Here is a 9,638-nt window from a genome sequence, read left to right as displayed (position 1 = left end):
TGAGGGAGGCAGTGAGGTGAGGAGATGAGGTGCAAATTAAGCACGACTGACTAAACAGTTACTCGAAAGACAGAACACAAGATTAAAAGTCTGGTATGGTCCCGACCAAGATACCCAAGGTCAAAGTGAGAGTGTGCGGCGCATTGGCATTGATGATCATGTGGTGGGTGCTTTGAAGTGTTCCAGTGTCTGAGTGAAAGTACTTGCGTGATAGTGAACAGCTGAAGAAATTTGTCACCTGAACGGATTTAAACCCTGGTTAAAAATCTGATGCTTTACCGACTGAGCTCTCCAGGTTCTATGGTGAATGAAGGAGTGAAGTGAGGAGACGAGGTGCCAATTAAGCGCAAGCGAGTAATTGACTAAACAGGTACTCGAAAGACAGAACATCAGATTAAAAGCCTGGTATGCTCCTGACCGAGATACCTAAGGTCAAAGTGAGAGTGTGTGGTGCATCGATGAAGTTGGTGGGTGTTTTGAAGTGTTCAAGTGAAAGTACCCATGTGAAATTTAGTGAACAATTTACTAAGAATTATGTTGTTTGCACAGGGACTTGAAACCTGGACCCTCAGATTAAAAATCTGATGCTCTACCGACTGAGCTATCCAGGATCCACAGTCAACGAAGTAGTGAGGTGAGGAGATGAGGTGCCAATTAAGCGTAAGCGAGCAATTGACTAAACAGGGTCCCAAGGTCAAAGTCAGAAAGTGAGAGTGTGTGATGCATCGAGAATATGTCTCTCTCCTCTATCTCTCTATTTGATATCTCTTTCTTCTCTCCCTGTCTCTCTCCTCTATCTATAATGTGCAAATATGTTTCCTGAACAGGGGACTCGAACCCTGGACCCCCAGATTAATGTCTGATGCTCTACCTACTCATCGCCCTCTCTCTCTTCTATATCTCTCTTCCCTCCCTGTCTCTCTCCTCTGTCTGTCTCTCTCTCCTCTATCTTCTATATCTCTCTTCGCTCCCTGTCTCTTCCTCTTATCTGTCTCTCTCTTCTATATATCTCTCTTCTCTCCCTGTCTCTTCCTCTTATCTGTCTCTCTCTTCTATATATCTCTCTTCTCTCCCTGTCTCTCTCCTCTATCTGTCTCTCTCTCTATCTTTTCTATATCTCTCTCTGTAAAGGTATATTACCTCAACAATATGACGAACGCAACAAAAATTCAGCCGATTCCATAATACTCTATGTCCTACTTGACAGGCTTCAACTTGTACCTTTAGCATAACAATTACACGTATTATTCATACAGCAAGCTTAGACTGGTTTATGCAGTGTTGCCAGTTACCGAGTTTATGCAGTGTTGCCAGTTACCTTGAAAAAGTTACTGATTACTTGAGCTGAAAAGTAACTTAGTTACTTGACTTGATTTCAAAAGTAACTCACTTATAAACAAGTCACTTTTGAGTTACTTTCAGCAGCCGTGACAGCAGCTATATATATATAGCTGATATTTTCACAAAAAACAGACAAGTCAGCACAGCGAGAGATGAGGAAATAAAACATGATATACTCTACTTTATATGTTTCTTACATTTTTAATCACCGTTTCGTCGACACAAGACCAGAAAAATGCGCAGCGAGATAGAAATGTTCAGAGTTCAGTCACTGCCACTTCACACTCATCATCCCGTGAGAGCTTGAAGCTCGAACGGTTGATGTGATGTGGCGCACAGCAGGAGAGGAGACTTCCCTACAATATACATTTTTGCAAATATATATATTAAATAGGTTATGGAGAAGCTAGTTTGAAACATTTTATCACAACAAGGATTTCGCATCTTTATGGACTGTATTATTAAAACATTTTGTCGTAGATTGTGGTCTTTCTTCTAACATCCTCCCCCCAATCTTTATTCATTCATTTCCCATACCGTTCATCCTCACTAGGGCCACGGGCATGCTGGAGCCAATCCCAGCTATCTTTGGGTGAGAGGTGGGGTACACCCTGAACTGGTCGCCAGCCAATCACAGGGCACATATAAACAAATAACCATTCCCACTCACGTTAATATCTACGGGCAATTTAGATCTTTGATGAACGCAAAATAAGGCCTGCAAAATGATTGTTTGTTTGTTGTTGTTTTTAAAATGATTAACTTGATTTTGTTTTGGCCCAGATAACCGATCAAATGATGTCCCAAAGTCATTTTTTTTGTTTCAAAGAGACATTTCCAATTTAAATGTCATTAATTAAATTAAACATTAATATATGAAGAAATAAACCACTCGTTTAGAGGGCACCTGAAGGAGCAAAGCGAGGTACGGTACATTTTGTCTGCCTTTTTGGATCTTAACAGTTTATCCTACTCTTTGTATTAAAAAAAAAAAGAAATTCAAACTTATTTGTCAGATTCAGAGCTAATGGAAAATTTAAATATATATATTTTTAGGCGGCACGGTGGACGACTGGTTAGAGCGTCAGCCTCACAGTTCTGAGGACCCGGGTTCAATACCCGGTCCCACCTGTGTGGAGTTTGCATGTTCTCCCCGTGCCTGCGTGGGTTTTCTCCGGGCACTCCGGTTTCCTCCCACATCCCAAAAAAATGCATTCATTGGAGACTCTAAAAATTGCCCATAGGTGTGACTGTGAGTGCGAAAGGTTGTTTGTTTGTATGTGCCCTGCGGTTGGCTGGGAACCAGTTCAGGGTGTACCCCGCCTCCTGCCCGATGACAGCAGGGATAGGCTCCAGCACGCCCGTGACCCTAGTGAGGAGAAGCAGCTCAGAAAATGGATGGATATATTTTTTATTTATACCGATAAATTTTTTAGGTATTTGCGTTTTATCAAGAAAGTTCATGAAGGTTAAATGTCATCTATCTAATACGTTACACACCTAAAAATTGTTTTTCTCCTTCAAGTTATCACACTGAAAAGTAACCAATAGGCAAGAATTTCCCATGTTTGCATTAAGTATACAATACTTAATCCAACACTACAGCCAAAAATTATGATTATTTGTCATCATGGACATTTAGTAAAGGTACATTATTATGGTGTATTTTTTTAATTAGATCTCAGTAGATGCAATGTACAAAAAAATAAAAAATAAATAGAATTTATATTTTATAGATTCAATATACCGAAGATCTTTAATGCTGCCACAAATATAGATTTTAGTCGTGTAACATCTGTTTACTAACCATTAATAATTGTCTTGTCTGATTAGGGTGAGAAGCTCGGTCATCCGGGGGCTCAAAGTCGAGCCACTGCGCCTCTGCATTTAGAGGAGCCAGATGAGATGGCTCGGGCATCTGGTTAGGATTCCTCCCGGACCTGTCCCTGCTGAAGTGTTCCGGGCATGTCGCCCGGGAGGAGGCCCCAGGGACAACCCAGGACTGCATCTCTCGGCTGGCCTGAGAAGACCTCGGAATCCCCCTGGAAGAGGTGGATGAAGTGGTTGGGGAATCAGAATCATCTTTATTTGTATCTCCAAAAAAAAACACACAAGGAACTTGTCTCCGGTAGTTGGAGCCGCTCGAGTACGACAACAGAAAGTCAACTGACAGAACACTTTTGAGACAAAAAGACGTTGACAAAAAAAAAAAAAAAAAAAAAAAAACAGTCACTGAGCAATTAAGGGTTGCTAGTTATCTGGTAATGCCAGTACATTTTTTTTCGACAATTGTGCAAAAGATGCAGAGTCCTCTAGCATTTAGAGCAGTTCGAAAGACTAATATTGCAACAGTCCGGTGCAATGACCATTGTGCAAAGGGCGCTGAGACTACAAGGAGTGTATGCGGTTTAAAGTGACGAGTAGTGCAATAATCTGGGACAATGTTGGTTGTACAAATGTTGCAGATACTCCTCAATCAGTATGCAAATGGAGCAGATGCTACTCTGGCATGAGTGGCCAGTATTGGTAAACAACAGATATGCAAATAATGCAGCGTGGCGAGACTACTACAGTGAGTGCACGAGTAATATATAATTGGCCCCACAGAAATGTGACAACGAACTCAAGTAAAAAAATTGCCAGCATGTTGAAATGGAAATGTAGGTTAGGTGTTTAAGAAGTTGATCGCAAAAGGGAAGAAGCTGTTGGAATGTCTGCTAGTTCTAGTTTGCATTGATCGGTAGCGCCTACCTGAGGGAAGGAGCTGGAAGAGCTGGTGACCGGGATGTGGAGGGTTTGAGTGGGTAGGGGGGTCCCGACAATCCTTTCAGCAGTTTTGATTGTCCGTTGCAGTCTGAGTTTGTCCTTTTTTGTAGCAGCACCAAACCGGACCGTGACGGAAGAACACAGGACTGTTTCGATGACTGCTGTGTAGAACTGCCTCAGCAGCTCCTGTGGCAGGCCGTGCTTTCTCAGAAGCCGCAGGAAGTACATCCTCTGCTGTGCCTGAGAGACTGTAATTCCCAGGAACTTGAAGGTCTCGACGGTTGACACAAGGCAGCTGGACAACGTGAGGGGCAGCTGTGCCTCCTGGAGTCCACGATCATCTCTACAGTCTTGAGCGTGTTCAGCTCCAGGTTGTGTCGGCCCCACCACAGCTCCAGCCGCTCCACTTCCTGTCAATATGTAGACTCGTCACCGTCCTTGATGAGGCCGATGACAGTGGTGTCATCTGCAAACTTCAGGAGTTTGACAGTCGGGTTCGTTGAGGTGCAGTCGTTCGTGTAGAGAGAGAAGAGCAGCGGAGAGAGGACACAACCTTGGGGCGCCCCAGTGCTGATGTTGCGCGTGGATGAGGTGGTCTCTCCCAGCCTCACCTGTGCGTCAGGAAGCTGTAAATCCACTGGCAGATGGCAGGTGAGACACTGAGCTGGAGAAGCTTGGATGAAAAGAGTTCAGGTACGATGGTGTTGAACGCTGAGCTGAAGTCCACGAACAGGATCCTCGGGTATGTCCCTGCACTGTCAAGGTGTTCTAGGATGAAATGCAGTCCCATGTTGACTGCATCATCCGCAGACCTGTTTGATCGGTAGGCAAACTGCAGAGGGTCCAGCAGGGGACCTGTGACACTCTTGAAGTGGTCCAGCACAAGACGTTCAAAGGACTACATAACCACAGGTGTCAAGGCGACAGGCCTGTAGTCATTTAGACCTGAGATTGCAGGTTTCTTGGGGACTGGAATGATGGTGGAGCGTTTGAAACAGGATGCTACTTCGCACAGTTCCAGAGATCTATTGAAGATCTGATTGAAGACTGGCGCGAGTGAAGAGGGAAGTCTTGGCTTCTCTGCTTCAGCTGCTGCCCCCTGCCACCCTACCTTGGATAAGCGGAGGAGGATGGATGGATAATTATCTCAAAAGGTAAAAGAAATATTGCCGAAATACAAAGTCAAACAAATGTTTATTTATAATGTGTCTTCAATGCAAAGTGAAAAGTATACACCTTAAATGCAAATTTAAGAGCTGTATATCAAGCGTATTTAGTGCCAAACACAAATATACAGTGGGTACAGAAAGTTTTCAGACCCCCTTAAATTTTTCACTTTTTTTTTTTCTATTGCAGCCATTTGCTATGATCATTTAAGTTCATTTTTTCCACATTAATGTACAACCCCAATTCCAAAGAAGTTGGGACGTTGTGTTAAACAAATAAGAACAGAATACAACGATTTGCAAATCATGTTCAACCTATATTTAATTGAATACACTACAAAGACAAGATATTTAATGTTCAAACTGATCAACTTTGTTTTTTGCAAATAATCATGAATTTAGAATTTTAACATCCCCAATAAGCTCTAGTTATAGCAATAACTATTACATATGCGCGTCAACATAAATAAAGACATTCATATGACAGTAAGGATCATCTGCTGCTGTCATTTTACACAAATACATAAGTACTGAATAGAACATTTGCTCATACTGTAGCAATTGAGCAGTAAAGCAACCCAGACAGACTTAAAAGTGAACACTTACTCAGATGAGCCATACGCCCAAGCAAATTGCTGTGCTGAACCGAAGCTCTTGTTCCTCAAAGCCATGGAGGTATGGTTATGTACCCTCCATCTCCCAATCATAAAATGCCAGGCCATTTCACTGACCTCACCCCGGGTAAGAAACCTCCAAAAATGCCTGCAGGGTCCAAAAAAAGAACAATGGTTGTTGTTTTTTCCACCAATCATACAACCTATTGAACCACAAGTTTGCTTTTCAATAGCATTGCCATTACCCTCTGCTCCAAAGTAAGGCATGAATGATTTCTTAACTTTGGAATTCAGCATGATTTTCACAACACTTCTGGTTTCTCTAATCAGAGAGATGTAAAAAAGAGATGAATTAACTATTACATACAGATTGAAATTGTTTGTGCACATTCAGCGTACCTCCCGTTGGGGTTGTGCTGGATAGTTTGAGGGTATATGTAACTTTCCATGTCTTTGACCGCCAGTGGGAGCCTCTCTCCATCCTTGATATCAAAATCACCCATTGCCTTCAAGTTGGCCTGCTGTATTTCACTGTGCTTGGCCTAAATAATCTTGCAGCTGGTGTCCATTGACATCCTCGTGGTTCACCTGAAGAGAAAACAAATACAATAGTTGAGATAAAGAATGCTTTTTTTTGTATGCATGAAAGCAACGTGAGGACTGCTTTTCCATTACCTGCATGCATACTTACTCAGATGGAACTTATTTTTTCTCATGCTATTTAGAGTATTTCCACTTTTAAATGATATTTCTTGCACTGTACGCCAATTTAAATGCATTTTGTTTACCTCTTTGTATTAAATGTTTATCAGCTGTTTTTAAATGCTTGTAATCATGTAAAGCACATTGAGTTACCTTGTGTATGAAAGGCACTATATAAATGCATTTGCTTTGCTGTTTGGCATATTATAACCGTGATTTTTTTGTGGCACTGGCGTAGTAATGGCTTTCTTCTGGTGACTCGACCGTTCAGCCCATTTTTCTTCAAGTGCCTCCTTATTGTGCATCTTGAAACATCTACACCACTTTTTACAGATTAGTCAGTTTAGTTTATTGCAAACAATGTACAATATCTGACTACAGACGGTGGAGCAACAGATGTACAAAGATAATATGACAATACTCACAGGCATATTTTTCATCCTCTGTAAATGGTACGAAAAGGAGGGGGGACCAGAGAGCAGTTATGGGGCATTTGAGGGGAGCCCCCACGGCCAGCAGCCATCCAGCCCGAGGGGCCCGGTCTCAGGAGCATTACGATGACTGAAATTCATGGCAAATAAAGATGATTATGCTTCTGAAGAGTTGGTGACCAGGATGTGGAGGGTCCAAGAGGATTTTGCATGCTCTTGTCTGAGTTTTGGCAGTGTGCAAGTTCTCAAATTCTCAAGTGTGTTTACTTTTCAAAATCTATGATCTGATCACACATTTGTAGTGTTGAGAATGAGTTCGCATCCTCCACACAAAAAAATGCAAAATAGACCAGCCAACAATTGGAGAATAAAGATGACGCGATCTGCAGGAGATATTTTTAAGAGAAATATGATATTTTTTAAATATAAAATGTTGCTTTTCAGGTAACCATGTGGCTTACGGCCATACTACCCTGAGAACGCCCGATCTCGTCAGATCTTGGAAGCTAAGCAGGGGCGGGCCTGGTTGGTACTTGGATGGGAGACCGCCTGGGAATACCAGGTGCTGTAAGCTTTTTCACTTTCGATTCTCGTGGAATCATTTTCTTATCGGTGGTTGACCTCAATTATAATGCAGTCATTCTCTCTCTTATGACTTACCGTCTCTTTATTAGGAGACAGAATCTTCACGTACCTTTTTTAAACATCCCGTTTCTCCTTTTCCGACAGTAAAAAAAAAAAAAAATCTATACACACATATATCTATATTTATATATCAATATATATATTGATATATGAATATTAGTATCACGTGATACGTCACAATTTTATCACATCAGTGCTTTTAATTGGCTCGAGGCTAAGGATACGAAGGTATGGATTTTTAAATGATACGTAATTATTGCACATTATTGTGTGGACCTCAAAGCCACGGTTTATGAACCCGAACCACTTCCGAGGAATACATTACAGTCGAGTGAATGGCAGTATTAGTTGGAGTAGATGAGTGTTGGATTTATCTTACCCAACATAAGAATAAATAGACACAAAAAGGAATGAAGACTGCTGGTTTCTTTTTCTCATGAGGAGGGCGTATGGGAGATTGTTCAGATTACAGCCTCTCAACACGCTCTAACAATCTCTCCCGTCGCTCCTGCATTTATTTGAAAATCGGGAGGTTTCTCAGTTTACAAGACATTAACGTACTAAGCTACAAGACACAACACACTAAGGGTGGGGTTTCAAGGTGAAAACATGGGATTAACACCTGCCACGTCCCGGCCATGTCCTTCTCTCAGATGATTCCTGCTGAGTCATCTTCTTGAAGGCGAGACATCTTCCTTTATCAAAATCGTCCATAATACTAATGCAAGCTAAGCAAATAAATGATAACTTCTACAATATATTTAACATTTCCCTCCTGTTTATCATGTATTTGCACAAATTCTCATATCATTTTACAGTCACTTCATTTCGATTTTTTAATTGTAGAATCATTTTTATGAAACAAATACATTTACACTCAGAGTAAACTTGTCATACATGAATGTTGTAGTTTAAACATTGTAATCACATCTGCTCCATACGGTTCCATGTGGGTAATTGCTGTGGTGATTAATCTACTGATTAAAGCCCGAATGCATGGGATACAACAACATCCACGCAATGTCAGAATGACTGCAAAAACAGCAATTTATATCAATATTGATGAAATTAGAGTTTTGTATTTACCAAAAACGTCCATCCAGCTGTCCCACAAGGAGTGTTGATTGAGGGTCTGTAGACCATCGATGGTTCTGGTCAAGCTGCCATGTGAAGCAGTATTGTTTGTTCTCCAAACATACCGCAGACACCTCCCTCTCTTGCGAGGAGCATGTCGACAGCGATGCGGTTTTGGAACGTCCTTCAACTGCTCATGCACAGCTTCCAACCCACTCTGAGTCCAATTTTCTAATCTCTGTACATTGAAGTGGAAATAGTTTCTCCCATCAACATTTTTATTAATCGTACACCACCAGCATATGAAGTATTCAAATCCTCCTGCAACTTCGTCAGCTAATTTGTATTGATAAGGAACCCCACGAGGAACACCTATGGCGTCGATGTATGTTTTATGTTGTATCATTTTGCCTCTGCCAGGATAAATCTCTTTTTTGTCTATGTTCTAGATTGGACAGAAACATTGGTGCCCTTTCCATTAAATCTTGAACAGGCATAGGGTATACTGACACATGCAATATCAAAGTGATAATAGCGCACAATACAGATATATCTTGAGGTAATCTATCAAACAGTTATCTCCGCACCACCACCAGATGTCGCTCCGTGATACTGGCATAAAATTTGGTCCGACTTTTAAGGTTACTTTACACTGTGTGTCGTTCTGTGGTCCTAATTTTTTTGCCTTTACTCATCATGTTTATACAAGTGAAATTATTTGGTGCTACTAAAGTAGAAAATATTGGTTTGTGTTCATCTGCTTTTGTTACGGGATATATAGGATCCCACGATTTACACCTCTCAGTTGGTACAGTAGTGTTCATAAATGGAATAATACAATCTTGTGATAATTGTGCCGGAACTATGCGCAACAAAGGCCTGGGACCCATGCAAACCAC

At 41.4% G+C, this 9,638-nt stretch overlaps 1 non-coding gene across 1 annotated transcript; it reads left to right on the top strand.

The window, feature by feature from the left end:
• The first annotated feature begins 7,475 nt into the window (after window positions 1–7,475).
• Window positions 7,476–7,594, top strand: LOC133398442 (5S ribosomal RNA). Its single transcript, XR_009767818.1, has one exon. It is a non-coding gene; the product is annotated as a 5S ribosomal RNA (ribosomal RNA).
• The last annotated feature ends 2,044 nt before the right edge of the window (window positions 7,595–9,638 follow it).

This window comes from Phycodurus eques, unplaced genomic scaffold (assembly GCF_024500275.1).
Source record: "Phycodurus eques isolate BA_2022a unplaced genomic scaffold, UOR_Pequ_1.1 contig_179, whole genome shotgun sequence".
Classification (NCBI taxonomy): domain Eukaryota; kingdom Metazoa; phylum Chordata; class Actinopteri; order Syngnathiformes; family Syngnathidae; genus Phycodurus; species Phycodurus eques.
Note: the sequence above shows the minus strand (reverse complement) of the source record. Positions and strands in the feature narration are given on the sequence as shown.